The following is a 15,955-nucleotide window of genomic DNA, read 5'->3' on the forward strand; positions in this document are numbered from 1 at the left end:
CTATAATATGCTAGGATACCTCTCCCTAGAGGGTCCCACTCCTATCTTCTATTAGTTCATCGAGTGAGCTATAAATGGTAGCCACAGTGATTGTTTACGATGAGTTTTGAGATATACTTAATTGCGTGGCGCATTACGATTTTTCCGGACGATTATCGGATTTCGTAGGCAAAAGACTTTAGATGAGAGGTTTTTACAAGTTCTAATTAGGTATATCTATATTCATTACAGCTTGACATTATCTTTGATCCTGCTAAAGAGTTAGAGTTAGACTGTCTGCAACAATTTTGATAGAACACGCAGTGCAAGTGTTACCTGTTTAAACGTCATAATTTCATAGAAGTTTGACGTTTAAAGCACTGCGTGTGCTATCAAAATCGTTGCAGACCTATCTTGGTCTAACTCTACAACATTTACATTGTCACAGGTAACAATTAAAATATTTTGTTGTGTTTTGTACATCTTGCTAAGTATTTAAAACATCTTCAGTCACCATCATTACAAGCATCCTGATGGCCATCCTGAATAAGTTCCCATGGCAGAGATAAGTCAACACAGAGTAACTATAATAAGAAACAAAAGCGGTCGTATAGCACAGCAGTAACCGTAACAAGGTACTTGTAAATTGCATTATTAATTAGATCGTATCATAATGCATTCGAAAGGAAAGTAGGCGGAGTAATCGTAAGCAGATTCTCAGAAAACAGCGCAGTCATCAGGTGCCACGAACATTTCATAAACAACGTGAACATATCAACAGATATAAACAAAGCACACTTGTCACCCGACGTAAGCGTTTTTGTTAGTCGTGCATTTTTATAACAAGAGTTTTTGTTGTGAGGCGATGTAGGAAGGAAACCGCGGCGGGGGGCCAGTCTCCCGGGGCATGCGTACACAAAACATTTCGTGATCCATAAAGACAAAAGGAAAATTAAAATCTGTAAAACTCTCGGGTGGACTGCGTGCGTTCCGACCCGTACACTCGAGGACCTTGTCAGGGATAGCTACGAGGACTTAAGTAATGTCAGCTTTCTACATAGGAGTCTAAACTATCGATAACAATCTTACTTAGCCAACAAGTACGGGCCGTTTCTCAAAGAAATTCGCATATTTTTTTAATTGGATTATTAGAATGCTAGTGTAATTTTTTATTAAACATTTGATAAATGCTGAAATACAGGTGAACGACATCAATGACAGGTGTAGAATAATTTATACATAACCTAGGTCGACAATAGAGTCAGGTTAGCAAGAAATCAGTACAAAATCAAATGAAAAAATTGACAGGTTATTGAAAGCTACTACACTAACCTACATCCGTTCTGGATTACTTGGTTGCTCCTTTTTATTCATCTGACATGGAGGTCATTTAAGTTAAGTGAATACCTAATTCGTGTGATTTTAATAGATCCAAACGTGATTTAAGGTTGATTCACGCTAGAACGGGCCGTGCCCGGGCCGGAGCTTCCGGCGCTTCGTTTTCTATGGAAAGTACCACGTGATTACCGATCAGCCGTCATAGAAAATGACATGTCGGACGCCTCGGTCCGGGCACGGCCCGGTCTAGCGTGAGTCACCCTTTACACCGCGCTGGCACACGGAAGGTAATTGGTAAAACGTAGTTACAAACTGTTATTTTTTTCGATTTCATTGAATGAATTTCAAATTATTAGGCCTTTGTGTAAAAAGTCCTTCAAAACATATTTTTATAATTTATAATAATTATAATATATAAAAATTATACGTAAGTAGTGGAAAAAAAGTTCTAACATGAACTTATTGCCAGGTGGCGGACGTGGCGGTGCCAATTTTTTGAGAAACAGTCTATATACTAATCAAAATACAGTTCCTCAGCGATAACAGCAGTGATTTCACTAGATTTAGTCTATCAACGGCGCGTTTTAATTTTTAATGTCATTATCTAACTCTAAACACCTTGTTTTCAAAACGACATAAAAAAAAAAACAATAATAAGTAATGGTGAGCTCCAGCAATATGAATTGTCCACTTTACTTGGCCACCCAATGTACGCAGTCACGGCGGGAAAGTAGTCCTGAGTGCTCTCCTCTCGTGTCTATAATAAAGTATTTACATATTATTATTCATGAAAACAAATGTCCTTTGAATGGTTTTTGAATTTTGTTGACTTAATACAAAGTGCTTTGCGAACGCTGCCCATTCTGTCGGCGACGTCGCATAATGGATTGCTTCGATGTTCGCATTTTGCGCAAATGTTTTTCTTATTTAGCGATATCACGAAATGTATCTTCGTGAGGTATAGGCTAAGGAATGTTATCGGATATGTCTTCTTCCATTAGGTCGTGGGTCGGCTTGCCGTAAAGAGTTTCGGGTGAGCTATACTGATGAGGTCCTACTCCGTGCTCGGTTCTGCGAGCGACGCGACGTTCGCGGTCGCGGGCGCGGCTGCGCCGCCGGCGTCCGGAAATCATTGGTATACTTAATAATAAAGAGCTGAGCGAGAAAGCGCCCGCTCGCTGCGTGATAGATGCTCCATGGCCGAGCGACAAAAAAATAACAAAATCGACTTAGCAAACATGTTTAATATAATGAATGACTCGCTCGTATATCTTCACCTGCTTAGTATGACATAAATTATAATAACATTATGTTGTACACGTTCAAGGAGTCCCAACAAATTCTTATTCACTAGAAAATAAGACGTTTCACAAAAATATTGTCCGGGTTAGAGAGACGAGTTCGAAATGGAATAAACGATGAAATTCCTCTAATGCTCTGCTGGACGCGCCCCTTTGTGTGCGCTTACATGACTAATGCCTTGTGAAATTGAACTATTGACGTACATATTTCGAGAAAACCTTCATAGCTTAGAATGAGGCATTCCTCATAACTAAGGCGGAGGTATAGAATACTTTCGGCCCCGTTCCCCGACGATATTGGGCTCAGTTAAACATTTAGAGTACCTACTATGCCTGTGCTGAGTTTAATTGGATTCCTCGAATAAGGTGTCTTAGAAAATCACCATCACTCCTTGATAGGACACTTGGCGATGGATGAAATGTAGACACCGTCAAGTAGCTAGTAGCTCGCAGACGTTAATAGCTTGTTGATGTAAAGTTTCTCGCTGAATGAATTTCATTCAAAGAGCGATTAGCATTTCTCCGTCGAAAAAAAAGTTACACATATTTTGTCATTTTTCCCTCATTATTTCTTACGGAGTAGGCCGTGGCGTATCACGTTTTATACACTCCGTATTGCTAACAGCCATTACAATAAATCTTACTACTATACTCCGCAATAACTCGGTGCATTGCGTTTTTATTTCGCGGTGATTTAGTTCACATCATCGATTTGATTCAGTGGCGTTAAAATTGAGAGGCTCTCTGAGAAGAGGGCGCGCCCCTTCGCTCCCCCAATAAAATTACTTAGCCAGCCTGCATATAATTAGCGCTAAACAATATTTAGCGACGATTAACCCTATAAAGTCTTATTAGATTAGAAGGGTTGTAAAAATCAATTAGAATGCCGTCCTATGTAACCGCACAGCGCTCACGAGGAATTTCTCTTTTTATTATCAATTAGATGGGTTTATGTGTGGCATGGAGAGTAGGTGAGGATTAGGCAAGTGCGGCGGCGTGCGTGCCTGCGGCGGCCGGCCGCGGCTTAGCCTCGAGGGACGCCCTGACCCTTCCAGCGACACGATGACAGCTGCCTTTGTCATGCCCGCACTCGAATTTTATACCACAAAATTGACAGCTACGTAACACCGTAATTCACCGATCGAGCAACTTGTTACTGGGCTTGTTGCGACTCACAATAAAGTATGACGCTGGTTATAGCCGGCTCGCGGCGCGGCGGGGTCCAATTTATGTTGTTTCATATGTTGTCTGCTTTTGTTAATGTGAAAATTAAATCAAACACGTCGGCACCATATTTTTTGTTTATTGCTTAATCTTTTTGCGATGAGAGTGTACAGCGAACAGCGGCGTGATGTGGCTATACCTAGTGATAATTGTAAGATAATACAACTGATACAAAGTACTAGTATGTAACTAACTTAGGTACCTAATATGGAACTGAGGTCAAAGCTGACATTTTACGAGAAAAAGTAGCCACAGATCGATATTACTTTATATTATGTAAGGTTACTGTCGGCAAGTCCGTCTACAAGGCAAGTCCGTCAACACGTTATAACTTTTGAATTTGAAGGCGTATGCGACTTTGGAGTCCAGTCGATTAACCAGTTTTTCGCGCTAGTTCCGTCACCGTAAAACAGATGGCGCTGTGACAACCAACTTCAGAGCAATCCACCTCAACAAGTAATTTCGTGTTTTGAACTCGAAGTCATAGTGCGAAAGCCGTTCGAAAAAAAATGGTTAAAAATAGTTTTTGAAAAGATTGTGCATCAGAAAGTAACTACGTAGGTAGCATAAGAACCAGTTGTCTTTATTCTATTTTTAAAATATCAGAAATTAACTTAGTTTTGTAATTATACGTTCCACAATTTATCATATTAAAATTTGACTAAGTTGGAAAGTCCGTCTATTATGTTCAAGGCAAGTCCGTCATATGCCGCCGGACTTTCGTTAAATCAGAGATTACCAACTGTTTTTGCGACTTTAATATTATAACGATTTGATAAGGTATCAAAAAATCCTCCTGACTTTGCGCATGATGTTACTTTATTAAATTTTGATCTCAGTAAATTAAAAGAAACGATTAAAATTCATTTGAAAATTACTATTGATCTTTTATTTCGGAAATCCAAAAAATAATTATGTTTAATTATTTACCAAAAAAGGTTTACCATCCCATTTTGGTAGTATATGCCTTGCTTTAGAAAAATGGTGTTTATTTCGAATCTGAACCGTATATTAACAAGTTTAAAATACACTTTTCATTGTCTTGATCCGTTCTTTTTAGGAATTTGACTACGAACATATACGCACCCATAGATTATATCATAACTAGACGGACTTCCCTTAAACTGCACGGGAAGTCCGTCTACTCGCCGAATTTTAAAAATGCCATTGTTTTTGCTTAATTTGTGCTTGAAATGATCTGTCACTAAGGCTAAACTATTAATTATTAAATTCTTCATCGTATGCGATTACAAGGAGTAACATAGGTGAATAATTAACGGAACTAGATCACTCCAAAGTAAAAAAAAATAAAGTATGCCGGACTTCGCCACAGTGACCTTAGGTACATATTTTCTTTAACTGACGGTTTGTAAAAAAAAACAATAGTAGGAGAGTTTCATAACAACCTTTTCTTTTGGATTTGCCTTCGTCGGGTAAAGATTATTAGAAAATTGCTATTAAACTTTTTATTTTTGTAATAAGCCCACTCAAATTTCAGCCTTTATTTTACGACAGTTTAGCCTCTAAGATATTGTCAAGACTTTTCTTGACTGAACACAAATCTTACCCCCTTCAACTTATATTACCTATTGAGTGATAGTCGGTGGGCGAGATGGGGGTTACACCAATGCCTTCAGCTTTCCCAGCTACGCCATAACTCTTAGCCCACTGGGTACTTCCTTGAGTGTATGCAATCTTAGAAGGCCTTTGAGACTTGCTTTGTGCTACATTAGGCGCTATCTATCCTGCACAGCTCATATGGACAGTATGGACGCAACTCACACGAAAACTAAACATACAAAGGGTGGCGGGGAAGGGTTTTGCTATTGCCCTAAATAGTTATGTTTATTGATATTACGCAAAGTTATCCATAGTCTTACTTTACCGACACTTTTTGAGTTCTGAAGCCTATAGTCTGGATCTTTAGTTATTTTAATAAAAGTAACAAAATCTACCCTCAATTGGCTCCTTAAGCCAGTTGAGGGTAGATGAAAACATTACATGATCAAATAATGTAGATTAAAGTCAGGTCGTGGTCGTTCAGTGACAGATCGGGGCGGTTTTGTATTTGGTTGGTTAACCAATAAATGTTATAACTACCCGAAAATTTACAAATTATTTGTTTACTTTTATTTAAATACTTACCTAAAGATACAGAGTAATCAGAAATAATAAATAAGTAAACAGATAACTACAAAAGGGTTGGTATCAGAGTAGGTACGAGTATGAGATAATGAATCTTAAAGTTTGACCTGCTGAATCTTTAAGTTAGTGGTAAGGGATTATTTATCTGTAGGCCTTGGTAAGGAGTAACTACCAAGAAAAATATAACTCAAATTTTGTTCATTAGGGCAATATTAATAAATTCCAAAAGTATTATTATGATGTAATCCGACAAAGAAGGTCAGGATATCAGTATAGGACTAGAAAGTAGAAAGGGCGCCCGAGCATGTTTGAGATTGGAAGAACAATTTGAACATGGAATTTATTGCGGTATACTATAAGTACGTACAGGGTAAGTAAGCAAATAATACATTTTCGAGTGTCACCTACGGTTTTTAAGCATAGTAGAGCAGTATTAAGATGAAGACATAAATCATTAATTTAGTTGACCAAGTAAATAAAAACTCTACATTTTTAATAGGTAGGATAGTACCTAAATTAGGTATATGGATAAAATAAAAAAACACAAAAGTATACATTTATGGCTCTCTGATATCTTTGTACTGTCATGCATGTAGTCATACTGTCGCATGTGAGGACAAGGCCCCACACTAAAGATAATTCGCACCGGCATGACTAAATCAATTTCCAATCAGATCTGAAGTTAACGGAAGTTTGAACCCTCAGAGGCGTGTAGGAATGCCTGATTGATTCCCGACTTCCCACCGTGAAAGTATGTCTGAAGTTGGGCCAGATTCAACTTCAGGCAGATCCAAGCGGAATTGATAATGAGATACGTCTTTGTTCCGCGTTTTGATTGAGCGCGCGTCTGGGTGCGGAGATAGGCGGGACTATTAAAATTTTTGCATTTAGACGTTCTTAGGTTGTTTTTTGAAAGGTTTGTAGTTTTGTTCAGTAAGCTTCGTACTGCGCAGTCATCATCAAAATTTAAGAGCATGGCTCTTGTCGGTGGAGTATGCGCCAGGTTTCGCGGTCCTCGGCCAGGTTTTTTAGGTCCCTGTAAACACGATATTTGCTTTTGCTTTTAGTTGTTGTGTATAGCTTGCTCGTGGTTTTCCTCTTCCTCTCCTAACTTCAATCTTGCCTTCTAATATAGTTTTAAAGAAAGTGTCGTGTCTTACGAGTATCAAGTGACCTATCATTTTGCCTCAGACTCCAGATGTACAGATGAAATAGTATCAAGGATAGCAATGGCGAAAACAGCTTTTAACGCCAAAAAACATTTGCTTAAGGCTAGGATCTCCAAGAGTACAAAAAACGCCTAATAAAGATATACATCTGGAGCATCGCTTTGTATGGGTGTGAGACGTGGACAATGCGGCAGAAAGATAGGAAACGATTAGAGGCTTTTGAGATGTGGTTTTGGAGAAGAATGGAGAGAATAAGTTGGACGGAGAAAAAAACGAACGAGGAAGTGCTGCAAATTGTTGGAGAGAAGAGAAACCTACTGAGGACCATAGAGAATAGACGAGGCAAAATGATAGGTCACTGCGCAGTACACGATTAATAATGGCGCGTGGATTAAGTAATAATAAATATAATAATCCTTCTGGACAGCGGCATAAGTGAACTCACGCGCGTCATGTGATAGTACTTACCTACATGTGTTTTTGTGTTAGTAGGTATGCCAGTAGAATTGCGCCATCTATTTACCCATCTAATTTTATAGACGGGTATATATTTCAGTGGAATTTTGTACCTTAATGAAAACTAGGTAGTAAAAATTAATTAGAGAAGGTAAAGTACAGGCAATTGATAGGCTGGTTTTTGCATTATCGTAAAGTTATACGTAGGTACTTACCTAGGTAGAGAGCCCGTAGGTTATAAACTTATAAAACTGGTCCAGCTCCATCCTAAACTAAAATACCTACCCAAATATCTACATGTTATTAATATCACGAACATGTTTTTAAAGCATAAACCATGAATAAGTATGAGTATCAATTTAACGTAAGGGGTCATCCATTTATTACGTCACACGTTTAGGGGGAGGGAGGGGGTCAAGAAAATGTGACATGTTGTGACAAGGGGGAGGGGGGAGTCACAAACATTGTGATGTCACTTTAACTTCATCAGTAACCGAAAATTAATTTATATTTTTTTATTCGCTGTACAGTTAAATAATGAGATTTTGGATGTATCTTTCGTTGTGTTATAAAATTACTAATATCTATATATCAAGAATATTTTTTTATTAAAAAAATCATGCCGAGTGAATATTGTCGATTTCGTTGAAAACAAAATTGCCTAAAATGTGACGTCACACCAGGGGGGGGGGGGGGGGTGATCCCTAAGGGGTCATCCATTAATTACGTCACACGAATTTCTAGGTTTTTTGACCCCTCCCCCCCTTGTCACATTTGGTCACATTTGGCAAACCCCTCCCCCCTAGTGTGACGTCACATTTTTTCTACGAAATCGCCAAATCGAATTAAGTAAGTACCTAAGTATTATTAATATTTTATCAAAATATTTTTGACGATATAAATATTAGTAATTTTATAACCCAAAACTGCTTAGGAAAGAAAATTAAAAGAATAAAAACGATTATCGTTTTAAAAACTTGTTATTTAAATGTACAGCGAATCAAATAATTTAAAAAAAAATTCGGTTACTGATGAAGTTAAAGTGACGTCACAAAGTTTGTGTCTCCCCCCTCCCCCATGTCACAATATGTCACATTTTCTTGATCCCCTCCCTCCCCCTAAACGTCACACGAATTTCTAGGTTTTTTGACCCCTCCCCCCCCCCTTGTCACATTTGGTCACATTTGGCAAACCCCTCCCCCCTAGTGTGACGTCACATTTTTTCTACGAAATCGCCAAATCGAATTAATCGAAAGGTTACTGATGAAGTTAAAGTGACGTCACAAAGTTTGTGTCTCCCCCCTCCCCCATATCACAATATGTCACATTTTCTTGACCCCCTCCCTCCCCCTAAACGTGTGACGTAATTAATGGATGACCCCTAATATAAAAAACTTTAAAACATCTTATAGGAATTACTCGCTTTATTATTATAGGAATTCCTTGTATTACTTGTATTATGACAGTCATTTAATTTAAGTCGTTTACATTTTTTACTTGCAAGTCGTTTTTGTAATCTATATTAAATTAATAATTTAATCTAGGTTAAATGAATATTGCCTGATATACAACAACGCATCCCCACACGCATGCATAACAGTAGGTAATATCCAGTGCTACTGGCCTGAACCCAATGTGAAAGGACAGTTTTAGAACTATGTAGGTACCTATCTATCTGGAGTTCGGTAATTAGATCAAATTGCATTCACTCCTATTATAATAGTCAAATATTGAACCACAATCAATTAATTGTATGTTACCTCTTTTGGTATTATGAAGGCAGTCTATGAAGTGTTCACAAACACAGTTTTGATCACTAACTGCCAGTATACGCAAATTTGGCAGTCATTAAAAAAACCATTTGCCCGTAGCAGTAATCGTAAGGCGACCTCAAAAAGTAATATATTTACGTCTAGATTCTTCGAGCAACACGGAAGGGAGGCGGCATTCGCACTATTTCCCCTCTGCCGAGGTACAAGATTAGCGCGTCAATCTAATCTAGCGCGGGTAATAAAACTAGTTGCACTTGGATTTTTCACTAGACCGAGTCCAGACGCGCGCGTGAACACTGCTGCACAAAAATGCCTGTTTGCTCGGTTTTTTGTTATAATAAGAGGTCTGGGACATCAAATTTACAAAAAGAAAGTGTTAGATTTCACATGTAATATTTTTTTTACATATCATACGTTTAATTACATTCAAACACAATTATTATATTTTAGTCTCATGTAATTGTTGGATTTATCGATTTTGCTCGCTCAGTACAAATTGCGGATCGGTCGAGCGACAAATCCGACTTCTCATCTCAGAATACAATAACATACTTCAACGAAAATGTGTTAGTGTGCGTGTTGTGACACTTGTCACTCGTCCGTACACAAAAAGAGATCGAGGTTTGCAAGATTTGTCTTTGACGTGTGTCATTTTCTATGTATTTGTGTCGTCATTACTGATTGGATTTTGTATGTAAGTGTGTGAGAAGTGCGACTGTGTGCACCTTTCCCCCCGCGAAAAATGGCAGAAAGATTTGTACGGTGAGATATCGCTTGGGCCCCTCCCTTCCGATGTGTCGGAAGCCGGTGGTGCTCGAAGTCTAGATTCCAGGTATTCCTTGGTTCAGTGGTAAGGTAGGTACCTAAACTCTATTCATTCTTTACTTGTCCTATCATGTAAACAAACACTTCTCGAAGACATTTATCAGAATTTTCTCTGGAATTACACAATAATCATCACTTAAAATATAGTTGTATATTTAAAGAAACTCACAAACTATTGAAATCAACCAAACAACCACTGAAAAATATCATTTTGTAATAAGATTTTCATCAATAATCACAGTAACGAACGGATCACCTCAGAAACATCTAACATTACTATGTCTAGATTGTCTATGAATCGTATTGTTGGAATGACACTTTGTTTATATGATAGGACACGTAAGGATGAATACACTTTACGCATAGTCGAAAAATCGGTCTGTCTGGTGTTTCGAGGCGGAGGGCTGAAGGAATCCGGGCGGCGCGGCGATCGATGCGTCGATAGCTCCGATACCTCCCGACGCATCTGGTAGCCACTAGTTTGTTATCGGTGACAAAACCTATTTATCGAAGTCGACGAGATTTATCGGTTGCTATTCTACTCAATAACATGACGACTAACACGTTATGTCACTATAAATAATTATCTCGGACATTTAACTGTTATAATTTATTAATATGCTTACTGTGACACATTTAATGTTTTCATTGGGACAAATTAGACAAATACAGTCGGTGATTTGTTATATCGATGATTATATTGATGAGATGTTTAAATCATCCGATAGAGATATTCCTAAATGCTTAATAGAGTCTTAATTCAATTATAATTTGATTTAAATTTTAAACACGAAAAGTCCGATGATCGATCGCGCACTAGTTAATAAATAACTAGCGGCTCGGGAGTGCGACGGTTCTAACCCTCTAATTGCAGAGAAAAGATTGATAACCCGCTCGTAATCACCGCCGTTACGGAACATTTGGAAGTGGTTAACATTTTAAACATGCCAAAACCTCATAATAACGAATAAATCAGTACATAAAAATCTGTTTGGTGTTGTAATAAATAAAACAGGAGGTAGGAGCCGATGGCCATGCATACAGCGGGGTCTTACGCAATAGTTTGATTTATTGGTTTCGGCAAGGTGCAAGGAATTCTAACGGCCCGGCCGGCCCTCCGAGCGTGATAGAATTTTGCCTTTGCAATTTCCTCATATATGTGAAAAACTATTCGCAGCCCGCGGTGATAAATGTTGGGGCACCTATGAATAAATTTGCCTGTCGGTATAATGCGGAAATCTGGAGTGATTAGGTTTGGCAGCAGGTGAGGGCCAGCTGAGGGCCATCTTCTTAATCGCTCATTTTGTACTCGGCCATGTCGCTTTACTGCCGCATCACCTTTAGAAGGTGGGGTTGCCAATTATTTCTTTAACAATATTTATTACTTCTGTGTTGTTTAACCGAAAACAACATTTACAAAATGTTTAGGTATATGTACATATGTTTATTAGGTACGTATTTGTGATATGTAGATACCTCCTTATTTATACAAATACAAATACAAATGTTTTATTTCGAAAATAAAATTATAACAATATTACATTTATGCTGGCCGCCACACTAGGCATAGCCTGTCCTGTGGTGGACGTTATACGGACACAAGTAATAACAATAATACAATGAGGCTTGAAGAAAAAAAAAGGATACAATTATTTAGTTAAAAAAGAAACGGTGAAGGATGGAATTTACAGAGATACAGTTACCAGAGATGATAAAGAAAAGAGAAAGAAACAAGATCGAGTAAAGTAGGTACCTAATATTAAAACAAACATAAATTATGTTTTCTATTAGAAACAAAAAATATTCTTTTTGAAATAAAATTAAAAATATAATAACACTTGACGTAACATGTGTGTGTGTGTATGTGAGTATGTGTGTGTACGTGGAGTGTGTGTGTGTGTGTGTGTGTGTATGAGGTTATTGTGAGTTTATTCAATATGGTATCTTGATTAGATTTTCTGTGTCTTCATATGCTAGGTGCATTAAGTTCTTTGATAACACTTGTTTTGCCTCGAAAATGGAGTGTTCTTTGAATTCATATATCCTAACTAATCGATTGTAAATTCGGGGGTATAAGAAAACGGAGAAGTGACGTGCAAATGTAGTTTTAACAGCAGTAACAGGAATTTTAAAAATTCGATTTTTAAGTAATGTGTTGTAATTGGATGAGCTAAGTACTTTTCTATGTACGTACAATGCCACCCTTATTAAATAGAGCTTCCGGACGCTGAGCACCTGGGTGTCATTGTATAGATCGATCGTAGGGTACCTAATTGGTTTCCTCAATGCGACCTTCAACACCGCTCTTTGCGCTCTTTCTAGTTTTAGAATAAGAGAGGAGGTTAAACCTCCCCAGGCAAGAATGCAGTAGTTAATAATTGACTGGCCAAGAGCTAAATAAATAATCTTTAACAGTGCAAAATCGGCTGATTCTCGTAGCAATTTCATTGTATGTATCAGCTTTCGGACCCGACCTGAAACTGTGGAAACATGCTCTCTGAAGTTTAGATTTTCGTCCATCATAATACCGAGGTACCTCACTGTGTTTGTTCTGGTCATGCAGTCACAAGTGCAATTTGGAACAGGGGCATTAATACAATTACGATTATGAACTTCAATATCTCGATGTAGTTTTGGCGCAGAAGCTGAAGTCTTATGGAAACAGATAAATTTGGTTTTTGCTGTGTTTAGTGTCAGAAGATTCTGCCTTAACCAAATTGACACTTGTGACATACCATTCTCGACATGTTCACAAACATTCTCCCAGGAGGACCCTCGGAAAATGATAGAAGTGTCATCGGCGTAACACATATTTGATTCTGTATTTGACTAAGCTAAGAGCACCATGGTTCCCGACATCGCTTGGAGTCAGGTTTGAAGCTCAGAGAGGCGGAGCCGCTCTGCTTCTAGAATCGATGTCCTCTGGTGAAGCAAGATTAGGTATTTAGTGGCAACCTCTAACTGGAGGAGGTGCGATGTTTGCACCTTTATCATCTATCGTGTCATGTGTCACTCTCACATTTTACATAAGTACCTACTTGTAGAAAATGACTACCATAAAAGCCTGACCATCTTAGGCCTGGCGATCAAAATTACGACCGGACGTTTTAGGGGTTCTTTGGGAAGGTCTGTCTAGTTGTGGTCATTCGGCTGATATGATCATGGTGAAGCTTTTGTTTAATCTTTGTCAGTTCCATTCCAATATCAGTCACCAAGCCTAGAGGGACTATTGCAAAGTAGGTAAGCATTTAAACAATCACCTGCTCCTATCGGTTCAACTGGATTTGAGCTTTAAGAAAAATCAAATAAAATGTATAAAGTCGAGAAGAACATTTAAAAAAGATTCTTTAAAACTTAGTAGAATAGGTATGTATTTTAGCCAAGACCACCTATTCAGGGTTTCTGAAGGTAACTTTGAAATATAATTTGAACTTCGTCAAATCTCAGTCATCATATATCTCGCATTTATCACGCCATTCATCTCCAACCTGCAACGGCAGTTGAAACATACAATGCCAATTAATAAAATATATCACCGACAATGACCCTTTATTCGGCCAATATGTTCCCGATCGCCCACCAATTCGAATCGCCGTGTACACCTAATAAATTTTACAAGCGTATCCGAAAAACCCGTACAATAAGAGCTGGAAGAGACGAGAACAATAGCGGAATAACATTCAGCGGGCAGTTAACGACGTTGGAATTGAAAATCTAAATATTTATTTGAATTACCCGCTGGGGGCGCCGCTTTGACGATGATTCGCGACCGAGCCGAGCCCGAGTTGCTACCGTTAAATCCTATAGGTTCTGTAAAATGAACAATATTGCGTTCAAAATGTTTCTTTTTTGACCTAGTTAGGTTTGTTAGTTAGGCCTTTTTTGTCCTTTGGAGCGGAGACCTCCGCAGATAACGAGAATTCAACACTGGTTATCATGACTGACTTATCTAAAAATACCTTATTTTGCCTTACTTAATATACGACTTGATAACTCGTCGAAATAAAATTATGTACTTAGATAATAAATTGTTTGGGACGAATAATTTAAACAATTTGGCATGGAATGTTAGTTCATTTTCATTCATTTTGAGTGTAGTTACGATCAACTTATGAAGAACTGTCTAAAGCTTGTATATTTATGAAGGTAGGTACAATAAATACTGCTTGTAAACTCTCCGTTGTTATATTCCATGTACCTACCTAATTAAATAAATTTATTTCATAATTAAAATAACACATAAACTAAACATAAAACTAATTAAAAACTAAACTTAAATATAAACTAAATTAGTATAAAATAAATTACCTACTGAAGCCCGTCCTGGGCTGCCCCCGACGCAAAGGTGCCCATCACGTTCGCTGCGTTGCCGCGTCTGATTGCGATAGACGACCTTTGCATCAGGAAAAACCCGGAGCGGCGGTCAAGGCCCCTTTCAAGCAGGCGACGACCCAGCTCCCGGAGGAAGGACTTACCCTCAGCGCACCAGCAGCCTGAGGTCTCGACACCTAATTGAAGATAATCAGCCGTTGAAATGCTGTTATATTTTCGTCAGGGTCCTTTACGTTAACTCTTCACTTAAGTAATTATATCGCAAAGGAGAGTTATTCATTTTTATGTAGAAAACCTTTTTATTTTTACCTATTACGGAATGGAATACCGACATTACGAATGTTCCCGAAATTTACAACGTCCACCGTACACGTCTTGGAATAAACCTAATGCTTAATATGTCATTATAATGTATGTATATAATAAATACGATATACGCACTCCTACAATCAAATAAACACACGTCATTTAACCAAGTATCCAATTCCTGCAACAGATTTATCACATACTTAATTAATAAGATAAATAGTATAAAATCATAAGACAAATGTGCCTGCAAGTGCCATCTGTCGGTGTGTCGTTGCAACTTGAGCTCGCGCCTGCAGCTAAGGCGGAGCGCATCCAAAGTGCACTAGGGATTCACCGCGGCCGTTTCAGATAGTTCTACCTACTTTGAAGAGGCTCCTCTTCGCCTACGCCACACGAAAGCCTACGTGGTAACGTCATCTGTTTTTTCACAAAAGGAAAACTTTATTAGACTACTTTACGTTGATGTAGATATTGGAGTATTCACAGAACTATATATAGTTGTGTGGGAGTATTACTTAAATACAGGCGTTAATTAATATTCATAGTAAGTTATTAAGTTGCACCGTTAAGCTTATCTGCGCTAAATCAAAAATAATGTCAGTTTTGTGTAGAAACATAGCTTTTGATCGTCAGTTCATAGAACGCTAAACCCTTTAAAACAATATCCTGAAATCGTGCCGGGTATATTTATATATTTTCCACATTATACCACTATTAGGAATTAATGTTGCTTGTGTAAAAAAATGAATACCTACCTGATTTTAAATACTGAACTAAAATACTTAATTTTTAGAAATTTCAGTACCTACTTAGGTAAGTACGTAATTTTATTACCAAGGAAGAGAGAGCGACAGATCTTTATATCTCGGGTTAATTAAATATAGAGTTAAACAAACAGTTTTATTGCGCGCCAATCATGCGCCATCTGCGTAATTTCCCTATGTCGTATATCAGCTTCTAATACGCTTTGTAAAAGCGACAGTCTATCGTTGGTAATAGAGCTTAATTCAAAACGAATCAACACCGGGATGAAATCTCTAAATAGTAAATCTCAATGCTGTCTGATCTTCATGCGTGCTGCAATATAGAAGATATTGAATACGAC

This window comes from Cydia splendana, chromosome Z, assembly GCF_910591565.1.
Source record: "Cydia splendana chromosome Z, ilCydSple1.2, whole genome shotgun sequence".
Classification (NCBI taxonomy): Eukaryota; Metazoa; Arthropoda; class Insecta; order Lepidoptera; family Tortricidae; genus Cydia; species Cydia splendana.